Source organism: Athene noctua, chromosome 5 (genome assembly GCF_965140245.1).
Source record: "Athene noctua chromosome 5, bAthNoc1.hap1.1, whole genome shotgun sequence".
Taxonomy (NCBI): domain Eukaryota; kingdom Metazoa; phylum Chordata; class Aves; order Strigiformes; family Strigidae; genus Athene; species Athene noctua.
The window spans coordinates 59,886,865-59,901,182 of NC_134041.1; the positions used below are offsets into that span (position 1 = coordinate 59,886,865).

At 37.5% G+C, this 14,318-nt stretch overlaps 1 protein-coding gene across 2 annotated transcripts in view; it reads right to left on the reverse strand.

Annotated features, from left to right (window-relative positions):
- The window catches only part of PDZD8 (PDZ domain containing 8), a 62,081-nt gene that overhangs the window by 21,958 nt on the left and 25,805 nt on the right, over positions 1-14,318 (reverse strand). The gene's annotated exons all lie outside the window — the stretch shown is intronic.

A 14,318-nucleotide genomic window follows, 5' to 3' on the forward strand; every position in this document is an offset into this window, starting at 1 on the left:
AAAAAGCTAAACTATCTGCACAGTGCTTTATTTTTTACTTAGGAGTCTGTTAGCCTGCAATGCCAGAAGAAAAGCATAATGAATAAACATGTGTGTTCATCATGCACAACTTGCCCTTCTTGATGAACCCTCAAGGTTCACAAAAATAGCCTTTGACTTATGTATTTTAATACCATCTGAAGAAAAGCACTGCAAGATAATTAAACCAGAGGTACTTCTAGACTGCTAAGTCATACAAATACCAAAAATGGACTTTAATTTAGATGTTTTCAGCAGAGCATCATTAATATTTTTTTGCCATTTTCACACCAGCATACATGTCTTGAGTTGAACTGGAAACAACACTTTGCATACAAAGTGGCCAAGGTTAAAAACAGCATGCCAAGATCATGACTTGTGTGTGATGATGAAATCAAGTAATATATTACTTGTAATTATTGAAGGAGCTATGGCTTTTATTACATAGAGAGTGAATGTACTTGCTTCCACAGAGAATATATGGGTTTTTTTCCAAGGGCCCTTCTCCATGGGAGCTGACAGTGCCACTGTCAGCAGGAATAAGGACAGCCTTGATGGGACCAAGTGGCAGGACCCAGCCCTGCCCAAAGGTAAGTGGAGGGGGACAGGGTGGTCACACAGCAGCACCCAGGCTGCCCTGCTGGGATGGGTGATCCCACCATGGTGTGGGGCCCAACAGCCAATTCACCCCTACAGAAAAAGAGAGGTGCTTACCTGGCCTTGTTGCAGCTGTGCATTGTAGGGGGAGCAAAAATAGTAAAGCTCTAATGACGACAGAGTGCTGACAGAGGGACTACAGCCAAACTGCAGTGATTCCTGGTTTAACTTTCTGCCTGGTTCAATACTTTTTTTTTTTAAAAAAAAAGAACAGCTTTACAAATCTCTGTGCTTTCTTCAAAAAAGTGTTATACATGTACACAGATACTCACAGGTACATAATGAGATTATCTAACTGTGTATTAAAATGAGATTCTTTCAATGAATGAGACACTTTGAAACATATCAAACTTCTGCCTCCAGACTTGACACTGAGTTGACATTAACTACCTTAATACAGTGTGACCAAACATGATATACTGAAATTGTTAAGTACCAAAACATTACAATCCTAACAATCATTCAAATTAAATCCTTACATTAACTAAGACCCCTAGCTAACAGTCATGTTATACCAAGTATTCAAGATAAATGGCAGCAATACTCAGAGGAGGAATTTAAAGGATACATTAGATGAAGGGATGAAGTGATAGATACGGAAAAAAGCATGCCCGCATGTAAAGTCCACTCGTTCAGGTTTTGCATATTAGCCATGCTCTCTCTTTTACAGAAGGCACTGCTTTAAAGTGTTTCTGGCCAACTGAGAGTCACTAGCTGCCTTGCTCATTCAGCATCCTCAACTGCTATTCTTTCTTTAATAAAATATGCAGAAAAGTATGACTGTCATACGCATCAAATTCACGATCTACTTGCAAAATCTTGTGTCTTAAGTAATGGTTGGCTAACTATTGTTCTCTTATTTTGGATTTATGTTGTGGCTTCAACAGAAATTCCACCTATTATCAAGTAGAATAAATTGATCTTTTTAAAGAATTTATACTCCTCCACTTTGCATTTAACAATATGTATATGCTTGAAGCTTACCTAGTAATTTGCAGGACTGCTTGACACCAGCCACCATAGCAAGGGGGAAAAAAAAAAAAAATGGAGCTTGAAGAATTCCTTTCAGAAGTTGGTAAAGTTATTCTCCAATTAAAAAAAAAAAAAAAAAAAGTGCCAAGTTTCACCGTCAAAGATTTGTTTTCTGATTTGATATTGATGGAAGAAGGAATTAGCTTGCATCTCTCCTTTTCTACAAGTGCTTTGCTGAAAAGGAGGCCCAGGATACAATCAGTCAAGACCTATATAGCGTCCTTCCCTAAACTGTTCTTTCAGCAGCCACACCAACATTCCTTGCTTCCCTTCTACTTTAGCTTTAAAATATTTATTTCAGCATTTGAAGAGTTATACAGTGGGTTGGGGGTTTGGCAATATCAAAAGAGATCTCTTTGTTCCACTAAATTATTTTTTGAACATGTAGAAAAAGAGTGTATTCTGTCCAGGACACATTTCCAGTGCCTTTATAGGTTTCTACTTCCAGCTGTCAAAACGAATCCAGAAATGAAACTAATCTCTGTAAGTGTAAGTTGTGTGATCTTAGCTAGAATCTTTGCTTTCTGGTAAATCTCATTTACTTTCACTCCAATTATTAGACATGAGAAAATATTGCGCTAATGACCTTTCACAAAATTGCTTCCTCCTAGCAGCTGTTTTTAAAGCTCAGGAATTAATTACAGTTCTTGATTACCTCAGTCATATGTAACCAAGACTGCGGTTCCTAATGCACTTCTGTACATCAGTTGGCAAGAACCTGAATGCCTTTGCTCACAACAGTGGCCAAAAGTTTGTTCCTAGTTATTACAAACATATTTTTAGAATATATGTTATTTCAGATTCTTTTCCAACAGCTAAAACTTCAAGAACTGTAGAAGTAGAAACATTTATCAAACGTGGCAGAAAACTCTGCTTAAAGAAAACATTCTTTGCTCAAATATTGTTTGCAAGGAATAAAAATCCATTATAGACATTCCCATCATTTGGCTAAACACCCATTGTAGCCAGACTGCATAAGTTTAATAAATGAAACAAAAATATTACATATTTCTTAATTCATCTCTCCAGCAGGTCTGTAAACTCAGGCATAGCCTTGATGCAATTTTGCTACAGAGTTTTTAGGCTAAAACTGCCTCCTGCCTGGACTGCCCACAACACAAAGAGATTTTACTCCATCTGAAGCCATCCCTATAGAAACAGATCTAGACTGGTCTTGAAAGTAAATAACTTATTATTTTTATTTAACTAGTCAAATTGAGTTCAGATAGCTCTGCTGCCCTCCTTCCCTTGTGTAACAGTAGAGTGTCACATACTATTTAGCGAGGAAAAAAATAAAATTTGAAGAAAAAGACTTTTTAACAACTAGCACTGCCTGGCTTCCAGGGCTTCTCTGAACAAAGTCCTCAGCAGTCTGAGCCAGCTTACCCCCGACCTGGGTGGAGTTGGGACCAGATTACCTCCAGAGATCCCTCCCATTCTCCATTACTCTGACTCTAGTCTAATAATTAAACAGATACCTTGTCCAGATATCATTTAAATCTTGCTTGGAATTACAGAAATAGATATACAAAGAAATGCTTGAAACCAAGCCAATTTTTCTGCTGAAACCAGCTGTTTAATGTCTCTGATAGAAACTCTCAGGAAACTTGTAGTTGTACTGTAACGTACAGATAAGATACATTCACCAGGTATTTTAAAGATCCCACACTAGCCAAATATTTACAGCTACTCTACTTCCATGACCTTACTACTCCTATGGCTTTGTTGGTAATATTATTCTTGTTAGACATCCTCTGGTCTCTGTTTATGCAGCTGAATTGATGCAGTTATTCATCACCACACCTGATCTTCTGCACCAAGCTAATAGTCATTATTTGCTCTCGCTTACTACTGTGCCTGCTTTCTCCTTTAATAATTAACAGATACTACATCTCTAAATGCTGTTTAGAGAACTGGTTTGGTTAAGTAATACAAATCCTAGCACCTAGGGTATTTCCCTTACTGGAAGCTTTCAAACAAACTCTGGCTAACTGAAATCTTTTTCCTAATCACCTTATTTTTCCTTGCTGACACAGCTGTTTGACTGGCAAGGCTCTCACCATGATCTTCCTAAACTCCCATGCTGAACACAGAGTGCAGTATTTCACTCCTAACACATCTTACCCCACCTAAGTGGAGCAGCTCCTTCAGGTCAAAACAGCATGCCTACAACTCAGGCACATTCATATCAGCCTTGAAACAACAAAACCAACCCTACCAATCAACAAACTCACCCGACCTCTCCCTTACTGCCCTGTACTTTAAGAGGGCATCACAACTAAGATAACTCAGAAGCACCCTCAAAACTCATCTCATTAACACTCAGCACTAGACTTCACTTCTCCAAAGCAAAGCAATGGTTCAAAGACATAAAAATTTACCATCAAAGCAAGCGTAGCTTCTTCGCTTTAGGTATCACAAGAAATCAAGTTACCTAGACAGAAGAATATTATTCACTTGCACATCATCGCTACCTGTGACTTTTCCATTTTGAGATATTTTATGGGATTTGAGTCATATGTATCTATTCTGTCTTGCCCACAGCTCCTTCCCTCCCAGATACTTAATATAGAGGCAGCTAGAGCCCTCCCAAGTTTTTTTCCTCCCATACTAATACATGAAACACTCTCATTCCACAATCTGTAGCCCATTACACAAAATGAGTGCTTCATCAGCCTCACTGCATAATCTAAATCCATCAAACAACCCACCTCCCTGCCACCCCACAGGAGGTAAAGTTTAACCCAGGCTTCAGCAGCCCCTCTGTTACTTCTTTACTATGACCCTCCATGAACAGAAAAAAAACAGAGGCTTGATGACCTTTTGCCAATAGATCTGTGCCACACACAGGGCAGCGACAAAATAAATTTTATAGTTTAAGCTCATTCAAGAGACAAGAGTTAGGAGCAGCAACCCAGCCAACACCAAAGATGGAATTCGCAATTTAACAGCCGCTCAAAGCATATGTCTACATTTGCTCTTCAGTTCAAATCAGGTGTGTGCTCTTGAGGCAGAACTTCCCATGCTCTCCACCTACTGTGATTGGGTTTGCATTACAAAGCGCTCCTGGAACAATGTATATTCCCTCCAGAGGAAGCTACACCAGCCAATGTGCTCCTAATGCTAACCCATGGTCAGTCCAGGACAGACCAGCAGGGACCAGTAAAACCTCCACAACTCATACAGTGTGGAAGTCGTACCCTCAGCCCCCAGGCTGCACCCCTTACTAATGTAGGGGCAGCCTAAGCATCCTACTGTCAACACATTTTGTGATACACACACCCATTCTCCAAGCTGTCATTATTTATATGTACATGTCCATAGAGATAACAGCTTTATCTACAGTCTATACATAGGTCTCAGGCCCCAAAATTATGAGCAAATCCACGTGTTATACATGAGTACGTACAACACCTATTAACACCTGTCACATGGTGGTTTTCATATTCCCTAAGAATAGGTTATATAACTCAAATCTATTTTGACTCCACATTTCACAGAAATACCATGTGACTGAACAGCAATTTGTAATTTCCATGTTATACACTTAACTAGTTCAATGAAATCATATACACTATGTATTTTTGTCTCTATTTCTCACAAATGTACATCTGATTTGAGACCAGTGGAAATCACTGGTTTGAAAGGGGGAGAGATTACAGTGGAGATGGACTACACGCTTGTTTGTGTATAAAGTTATGAATACTGTAATCCTATGCTCACTTCACATGTAGTTCATGTTGTTACGTAAAGTGATTGTATTTTTAGTTTACAAGCTGTTGTACAGCCTATTCTTAATATATTGCCACAGATGTGTGATTTAACTACTGAGGAGCCTATAAACATATTTCTGCAATTGCTCTCAAACATCATCTTCATATTGCTTGACTCTTTTGTATATCATTGGAGCTGTAAGCACCGATGAACTTCAGATAAGCCAAGCCCAATTTCTCAGGGGTCATTTGCTGTATTTACAAGTATCTACAGTTTTTAATGCACGGTCAACTTGTTATACATGAGACATTTTAATTTAACTGAAGAACAACCACCAATCTTTTTTATTTTATATATATACACACACACAAATATATATATATAAAGTGCATGTATTTTTATATGCACAACTTATACATATATGAAGAGTGTATGTATATTTGTTTATATGTGAAAAACTTTATGGCTTTTTTTATAATAACAATAAAATAATTTTTTGCATATCTAGCCTCAGATTTCTAAGGGCTTTTTTTCAGTTTTGTTTTCTTCCTTCAGCTAGGGATAATATAGCTTCAACTGACATCTGAGCGTGCACAGATACTTATTCCAAACTAAGCACCTAAAAATGGAAACAGATGACAAATACAGATGAATAAAAATATGAAGATACTGACTTTTGTTTAAAATTATATATAAAGACATACATAGTACAAAGATTCTATTTATCTTACCAAAACTTTAATGAAGGCAGCCTTTTAAACGGACTGCATTAAGGGAAATGCTCCATTTTCTAACGATGATTCACTACCAATTACTTCCGATATGTAGGTGTCCTTTGCAAAGCATCACTCTGCTATATCTAACCTTAATACACTGGAATGACCTTTTAGTCATTTTATTTGTATGATGGGAATCGGCAATTCCATTTTTGATCCCCAGGGCTTTTCCAGAGCAATTGCTACGCTGCCCACTCATATTACTTTCATTTCTATTTGCAGTCATTGTAGAACATTTGGAGAACAAGCACCACACTTGCATTACAAAATGGTTGCCTATTTTTTTTTTAAATTACAGAAAGTATTTTTAAAATGCTTAGTCACCCTTAAGAAAAAGGAGGAAGAATCACTAACCCTGCACTAATAGTCACCTTAATGTGTACTTTTTTTTGTTCAGTAATTTAATTCAGAACTTAAAGTTCAAACACGGGCTCCCTTCTTTGTTATTTTGGGAGACTTAACTGTTCACCAATGGAAAGAAACAGTTTTCGACATGCCCAGTTTACTTGGTGAGGTCCTGATTGGGGTAGGGAAACATTACATCGCTAAAATCCATACAAATGCGTAAATTAGTTTCAATCCAATTACTATCTCCTTAGTAGGAAGACTCCAGTCTCAATCTGAAAAGAAAAAAACCTAGTATGTTAGGAAGAGCTTAACTTATATATAGGTGCGCTGAGAAAATGTATGTAAAAAGTAAACTAGACTGAATAGGAAAAGAAATTACAAACCAATGAGAATGAAAACAGCTTATTTTTTCCAAAGGTGGTTGTGGATGTCTAAATAAGTCTCTCCCCTTCTACTCTAGCCATGTGCAGCAGCCTCCAACCTGAGCTGCTAGCTCATCTGGCCATACAACTTTGCAATAGGATGTAAAAAAGTAGTTTAGAAAGTCATTTCAGAAATATACTGAATTACCCAGAAACCACTGTGTTTACTCTGGTCAATAAAACACTTACCTCTCTTACAATAGGCCATACTGTTTATACAAACAAAGTTAGCTTTCATATATCAACCATCTATTTAGCAAAATCAGCTATGACTGTGAATCAATTTCTTTGCCAATGAGAAACACAGCTGCTTTAAAACCTACTTAAAACTCTTCCCTGCAACCAGTATTTGGACATGCAGCAGAACATACAACAAGAACACCAAAGAAAATTCATCAGCACCACATCTAGTGGCACACTAAAACAGTGGTCTGTCTTAGCTTTTACAAGCATTTTTACAGAAAAGGTATCATTTAGTGTGAACTGAATGGTTTTATACTTTAAATACGAAGTTAAAAAAATATGACAAGAGAAGCTTACAATTACTACTCAAACTGGAAGCTTACAATTGCTATTCAAACTTGGTACTATCAGGAAGATATGGAAGACAGGCACCTAAAACGCAAAGATTAAAAGAACAGAACTAATCCCTGATCAAGCTTGAAGTTTTATATAGCTTTTGTCCTGGAACAGTCATACAGACAGGACTTAAAGGTGAATCCACCCAACACCGCCATCTAAAAGGCCTCTTTCATGACTTTCTGATGAATGAGGAGGTCGCTACCACGTTTTCACAGTACAACACCCTGCAAAATACCAACTTGGAAGATCCCAACTGAATAGACAGTATCAGCAATGGTACCTGCAATACAACTCCGTTACAAAATCTAATGGAGATTAGGCTGGAATTAAGTGTCTTCAAAACAGACTTATTTCACTATACAAGACAAGTATGTCGCTGCAGAAGAACTTCTCTTCCTAAATCCAAGTACCATGGATGAATTCTGCTGGCATCTCCTAAAGTAAGACTTGCAGATGGGGAAGTACAAACACACACAGAGCATGAAGTCCTGCTCATTACAGATTCTTCTCACTCAAGTTATTTTATCCATTAATCTTTTCACCTGGTATTTTAAATCTGAAAGTCTCATTAATTACAAGCAGTCAATCTCTGCAGCGTTCCATGGGAGGCTGCAAAGGATCATAACCTCAAGCTTGGACTTAAGGAGAAAGAAAGAGTCCCCTTCCCTGGAGGTGCTTAAGGGTAGGGTCGACATAGCGCTTCGGGATATGGTGTAGTTGGGAACTGTCAGTGTTAGGTTTACAGTCGGACTAGATGATCTTCAAGGTCCTTTCCAACCTAGTTGATTTTGTGATTCTGTGAAAGAATGTGCATGTAAGGGAAGCTACAGACTTGGTTGCACATGATGCATTTAGAACTGTCTGCTACCAAATGTGAAAGTGTAGCAAACTCTGCTTTCTACCTGTCCCAGCTGAGGGTATGCGTGCCCAAGGATGCAGTACATGATACTTCTTGCTTGCTTATAAATAATTCAGAAGCTATCAGGTCAGGCTGCGACTACAGCAATGACATCTAGTTCTAAACAACTATCTGAATATACATGCACTAAAAAAAAAAAGCTGTTGGTGGTTTTTTTTTGATGTTCACATTCAATAGCCTTTGAGCAGTAAAAAACTACAGTGCATTTTCACAGAAGGTCTCATTAAATCACAGAAAAGCTTTCAGAAGCCCCAAGTCAAAAAGCTTAAATGTTTAGGATGAGACCGAAAAAATCCTGATGGCCTTCAAGTTTATTTGGAAGACGGATTACAGAACATTATGTAAGGAACAAATCTCAGAACTATTCCCCATTGTACTTACAAATATTATAAAATTTTACAAGACCATGAATTTTCATAAAAAGTGACATTTTCAAAAAGCTTCTCTTGCTTTAATCCTCCTCCTTTCTTTTCATAGGATTAAACGCTGAAATGGCAGGCTGTTAAATAAGCACACTGAAATGCCAACTGTGAGGCATTTAACTCCATGTATTTACAAATTAATGTTTCACAGTTGCTTTAAATTTTGACATTATAGTTTAGTATCTTGAGGCAACTCATTTCAGAAGGTGCTGGATTTGATTTACATTATTTACATTTCACATGCATATGTTACAGCACTGGAATACCTTTAAGTTTCCCTTAATCCCTGGTAAAGTAAATTCAGTTTTATGAAAGGCTGAGAAAAATTGCTTTGTTTTTATAAACAGGTACCAACCAGCCTGCCTACAGCAATTTCAGTTACCATTACATTTATGGATAAAAGGCCATATCCATCAAGAAAACCTCACCAAAAGAAGTGGAGATCATGGCCTATATATGTGTACATATACACATGCACATACTTAGACTGCAGTATCGAAAAACAGTGTCACTGGCCTTTCCCCTTTCCCTTCAGTTATTTCAGTGCTGACCACAGTGTTCATAATGAACTAGAGAAAAACTTCAAGCAGAATTCCTAAAAAAAAGTGGTGGGACGCTTATCTTAATTCTTTAATTCCTTCTATTATTAGGCTACTTCAGAGGATATTTGTGTGCTCCTGCCACAAAAGTAAGTCCTATGGGCTATTAGATGCGGTGTTTTAAATAGAAATTCTTACTTTGCAGAATATGAAATGCATTTTCTGTATTGCTAAAGTTAGTATTTACAGAAAGGGTTTCCAAAAAAAACCCAAAAAACTCAACAACAAAAAAGTCCCAGTACTTACAACCTTTAGGAATACAAAACTGTGGCTATTCCTACAGCACCATCTCAAACAATGTAATAGTTGAAATCAGAATTTAAAGGTGTTTCCTCATATTTTTCTAAGATTATCTAACTTGATTATTTCAAGATCTGTAACGATTCTCTTCTGCTCCTGAAATTCTATAATAAAAAGAGAGAGATTTAAGAGAAAACTTGGAAGGGACACCTTTTGTTTTGCAGTTGAGCACCTCTTCCCCATTACTTTACATTCATACAACAATAAAAAGCACAAATCATTTAGAGTTTGTACATGCTTCCTGGGTATAAGAGTATCAGAAGATACCAATCTATCTGCAATAGTTTCTACAATTTGTTGAAAACTAATTTATCTATCAGAAAAATCAATACCCTAAAGAAATGACTATGTAAACATGACTACCAAGATATGCATAACAATTCTTAAGATAGCAGATTCTCATTTTGATACAGTTATACTCTTGATTCATCCTTCTCTAGAGTGTGGAATCAGAGGACAGTGCTAGCACTCACCCTGCCAGGGCAGCTGAGCACCCACAGAGCAGCCAAGGCATCGCAGGGCCCACATAAGAGGTACTTACAGCTGCAAAGCTACCTAAGGTTTCTGTTACTAACTTCAAGATCATTTCTATACCCATTCTTCTATCACTTTTAAGGAAGGCAGACTATATTTTCCTTTTATCTGCAGAGCAATGACTTCAGTTTCTGCTGAAAAATTACATTATTCTCTCACAACACTATACATGAAGTGCTGACACTGGTAAAATCAGCAGCAAGATTCTCACCAAGGCCAGGGGTCCACTCTAAATAGATGTGCTCCATGGAAAAATAGAACAGGGTTTTTTTTTTGTAGAAATTAATCAAGTATTGCTAACTGACAGTTCAGCAGACATAACCTTTACATTCACGACACAGCCTCCACTTAGATATATCTACATACATGTTTGTATATGCTAATTATTTAGCCTGTCTAGTAATCCAATGCTGCTAATGCTAATTCTACATCCTATGCATACATAATTAAGTCTTACATAGCAATGCAGTGATTAACGTTAATTCCAGCAGCATGTACTACTCATTAAGATATTTAAGAATGTTTACATGTGTCACATGAGACTGTGCCAAAGCAAATCACCTCTCTGAAGTCTTATTGGTATTTCAGATTGATTTCATAAACAGAAGCCTGAGATACCTTTGTATTATAACAGACACTCCAATAATGCTCTAGATATGTTCAATAACACAGTACCTTTTTTCAAAATCCATTTTGACACCTACTAATATTCCACAAATAATGGGATCAGATTAAAGTCTCAGCAAAACTCATTATGAAGTATTAAACCTGTCTAATCTTTTATCACTACTTCTAACATAATAAAAAGAATGAAAACACCAAGAAGTATAGAAAGTTATGAGAATTCTCCTAAGGAGTGTTGTAGAACATAGTCTGGATCGGAGGAGGTATTGTCACGCCAATGTGAGACTCTTATAAATCAGGCACTTTTAAACCTGAACAAATCTTTTTACATTTCACCCCAACTTAGTCTATCATTTCTCCTCCATAGTTTCTGAAGTTGTTATTCATTCTAAGAACTTAATCTCAAATAATTATTGCACATGTGAGCATTAAAAGAAGGACAATATTAGAAGGACATTAAGTATTGCAGTCAGCTACCTTGTGGTTAACATTCCATTAGAGCTAGAAATCACAATTAAAGATACAAGCAAACTTTTTGTTTGGAAAAATATCACGGTGTTTTTTCTTTATAGCTTACAATTTAACTATTCACACTATTACTATTTTTGAGAAAAATAACTAAGGTCCAGTGTTAAGTGTGTTAGCAACACTTCCTATTTTGTTGAGGATCTTTGGCAATACTTGCCACTCGGTGAGATGTCCTAACATTTTCAAACTTAACTTGCATATTTAACCTAATTTCCTACAGAAAAGAGAGACTTCCGTGATTTCACTACATCTGTTGAGTATAAGTTGAGAAACAACAAGTAGTCCTGCAAGCTGCTGATTTTCAGTTTCCATATTCTACCATATGAAGATTTTCAGAAGCAGAATCTTAAAATTAGGCCACCTATCTAGTGGCCTAAAGTTCAAGGTGGTCGAGCACACTGAATTCTTCACACTGACAGCAGAGCTAGAGATGCAGCAACTCAGATAAGGAGTGTCTGCTCTCTGGGAGTGTTTGAATGATGCTTAATGAAGGACTGCAACACAGATGCACAGAAAACCCTTCTGTCCATTGCAGGCCTGATTTCCAAAAGCTTAAGGAATTTTAAAAACATGCCATTTCATTTTAGATGCTGAAACAGAAGACGAGTTCTTGAGAGAGTCTCTCCCCTAGTACTTTTCTGTAGTTTTAAAACGGAACCATTCCACCCTTCATCAATTTAGTCCTGCTGCCATCTGCTGTCACAAACGCACCAGTGCCATGCTGTCTGCAAAGGGTTTTTTCTTTTCTCTTTCTGTTGTTAGAGTGTAAAAGAATATATTCCAATAGCGCTACTCAAAATCATCTAAAAGTAAGCACAAATTTGTCCAGCGAAGTGTAATGGTAAATCAGCATACTGCCACCTTCACTGCTAGAGCCTCAACACTGCAGATCAGTGCATGGTTTCATACGCAGTTTATCCCAACAAAAGGGTTGTTCACATGAAAATTAGCAGGATTGGGTACAGAACTTGAAATTGTTTGGGGTTTTTGGTTGGATTTTTTTTTGGTTGGTTGGTTTTCTTTGAACACTGGCAGTATTGCTTGTTTCTTGAAAATTTTGAAATACTATTATTAGGAAAGGGTTAAGACTATGAATTGGCCAGACTACTAAGGCTGAATTGCTCCTACCTTATCCTTATGTGATCACACAAAGGGGCTTAAACCTTTAGACTGAAACAAACTAGAAAAAGTTAAACAAAATTAAAAACTGTTGCATAAAACAGATTAAACAAGAAGGTCTGAAAACAAATTACTCACATCTACCTCCTGCATAGTGCTTCAATGAAGTCTAGCAACCTCTAAAGTTAAGCAAACTCAGTAATTCCTCTCAGGACCCCTGGAATGCTTTATGCCATCACCTCTGGTGATGCCATGCTTCAGCAGCTTAAACTAACTGAAGCTGCTGCCATCCCACCCTTCTGTCTCCTTTCCACTGGCAATCATGAAGCAAGCTAGCTCAGGGAGTTGCAATGGCTAACTCACAACCACATAAACACCCCTGACTGCGTTAGGAGCAGGTAGAGAGGGGGCCAAGACAGAAGCAACTCTGGAGAACATAGTTCTGAGCTGCCATCAGTTTCTGTCATGCCTGGCTGCTGCACCACGTTCTGGGACAGCTTCTTCTCCTAAGTGTCTCAGTCTGCGCTGCAGATGCAAGATCCCCACTTGTTGCTTCCCTGCTGCACTCAAAGCTAATTGCCACCCGGTGTTACAGGTTCCTAAGAGAGCATAGGTGAACATCTACCCTCCCTCACAGTTTTTCATTTGACTAAGAATACAGCAGCTAAGACAACAAAAAGAGGTTTTCTGTCTGCTGCCCTTTTTGGCAAAACATAATATACAGGAAGCTGAAAAGAAGTATCATAGCATTTGTCAGAAGGAATTTTAAGAACAATGTAAAGTGGAATTTAATTGCAGAAACCAAATGAGATGTTGAAATTTTGGATTCTTCTAGTGGAAAAACAATGCTGGTCTCCAAACACAACTCCAGTCAGATCTAACAAGAGCACAGGGCTTATGATAGTTGCACTCGGACAGCAGAGGGTAAAATGCGGGACATTGATTTTTTGTTCCAGTGATTTCTTTGCATGAAAACACTTGTTAACAAGCTCTTTTTAAAGCTTCTGGTGGTTTCTTTTTTCTCAATAAGCACATTACTTACTGCTCATCATAAACCCAATTCCATTTGTTTACTACCAAAATACCACTCCAAAGTGAAACTGAAGGGCTCTTTCATACATTGCACCTTGTTTGAAGGAAAAAAAAAAGGTAACTCTCACCCTCACACACACAAAAAGGTAATTTGTAGGCTGTATGCTGTTATCAAGTATGATAATTAGTAAAATTTTAACTTACCATACCACCAGTACTACTACTTTCAATATTTGCAGACACTGGTAAAAGTATTTTTCTTTAGAGACGGGGTAGGTCTCATATGCTCTAAAAAAAGTGAGAGATCTATGGCAATTGCCTAATCTTTCACAAAATGTAGGGGAAAAGAAAATCAGTCCCATGAGCCACCCTCTGATCCCACATATCTTTAACACTCCCATCAGAAGGGAATACACCACCAGCCAGTGAAAGAAAAATCTTGCTCTTGTTTTCTAAACAATACCCCACACAAATGTAACAGGACTATAAAAAAAGCATATTTTACACTGTTTTAATGCAGATGGACAGTTGATGATATATTCAAACCGGGTACATTTTCAAGTAGTTGTGATAACTGAACATGTCCATATGTGTCAATTTGACAGTGAAAAGCTTTGGGATAAAAAGTAACTGGTCTGTTATGTTTTGGTTTATTTTTTCCTGTTGCATCACCCATTTGATTGCCCAAAGAT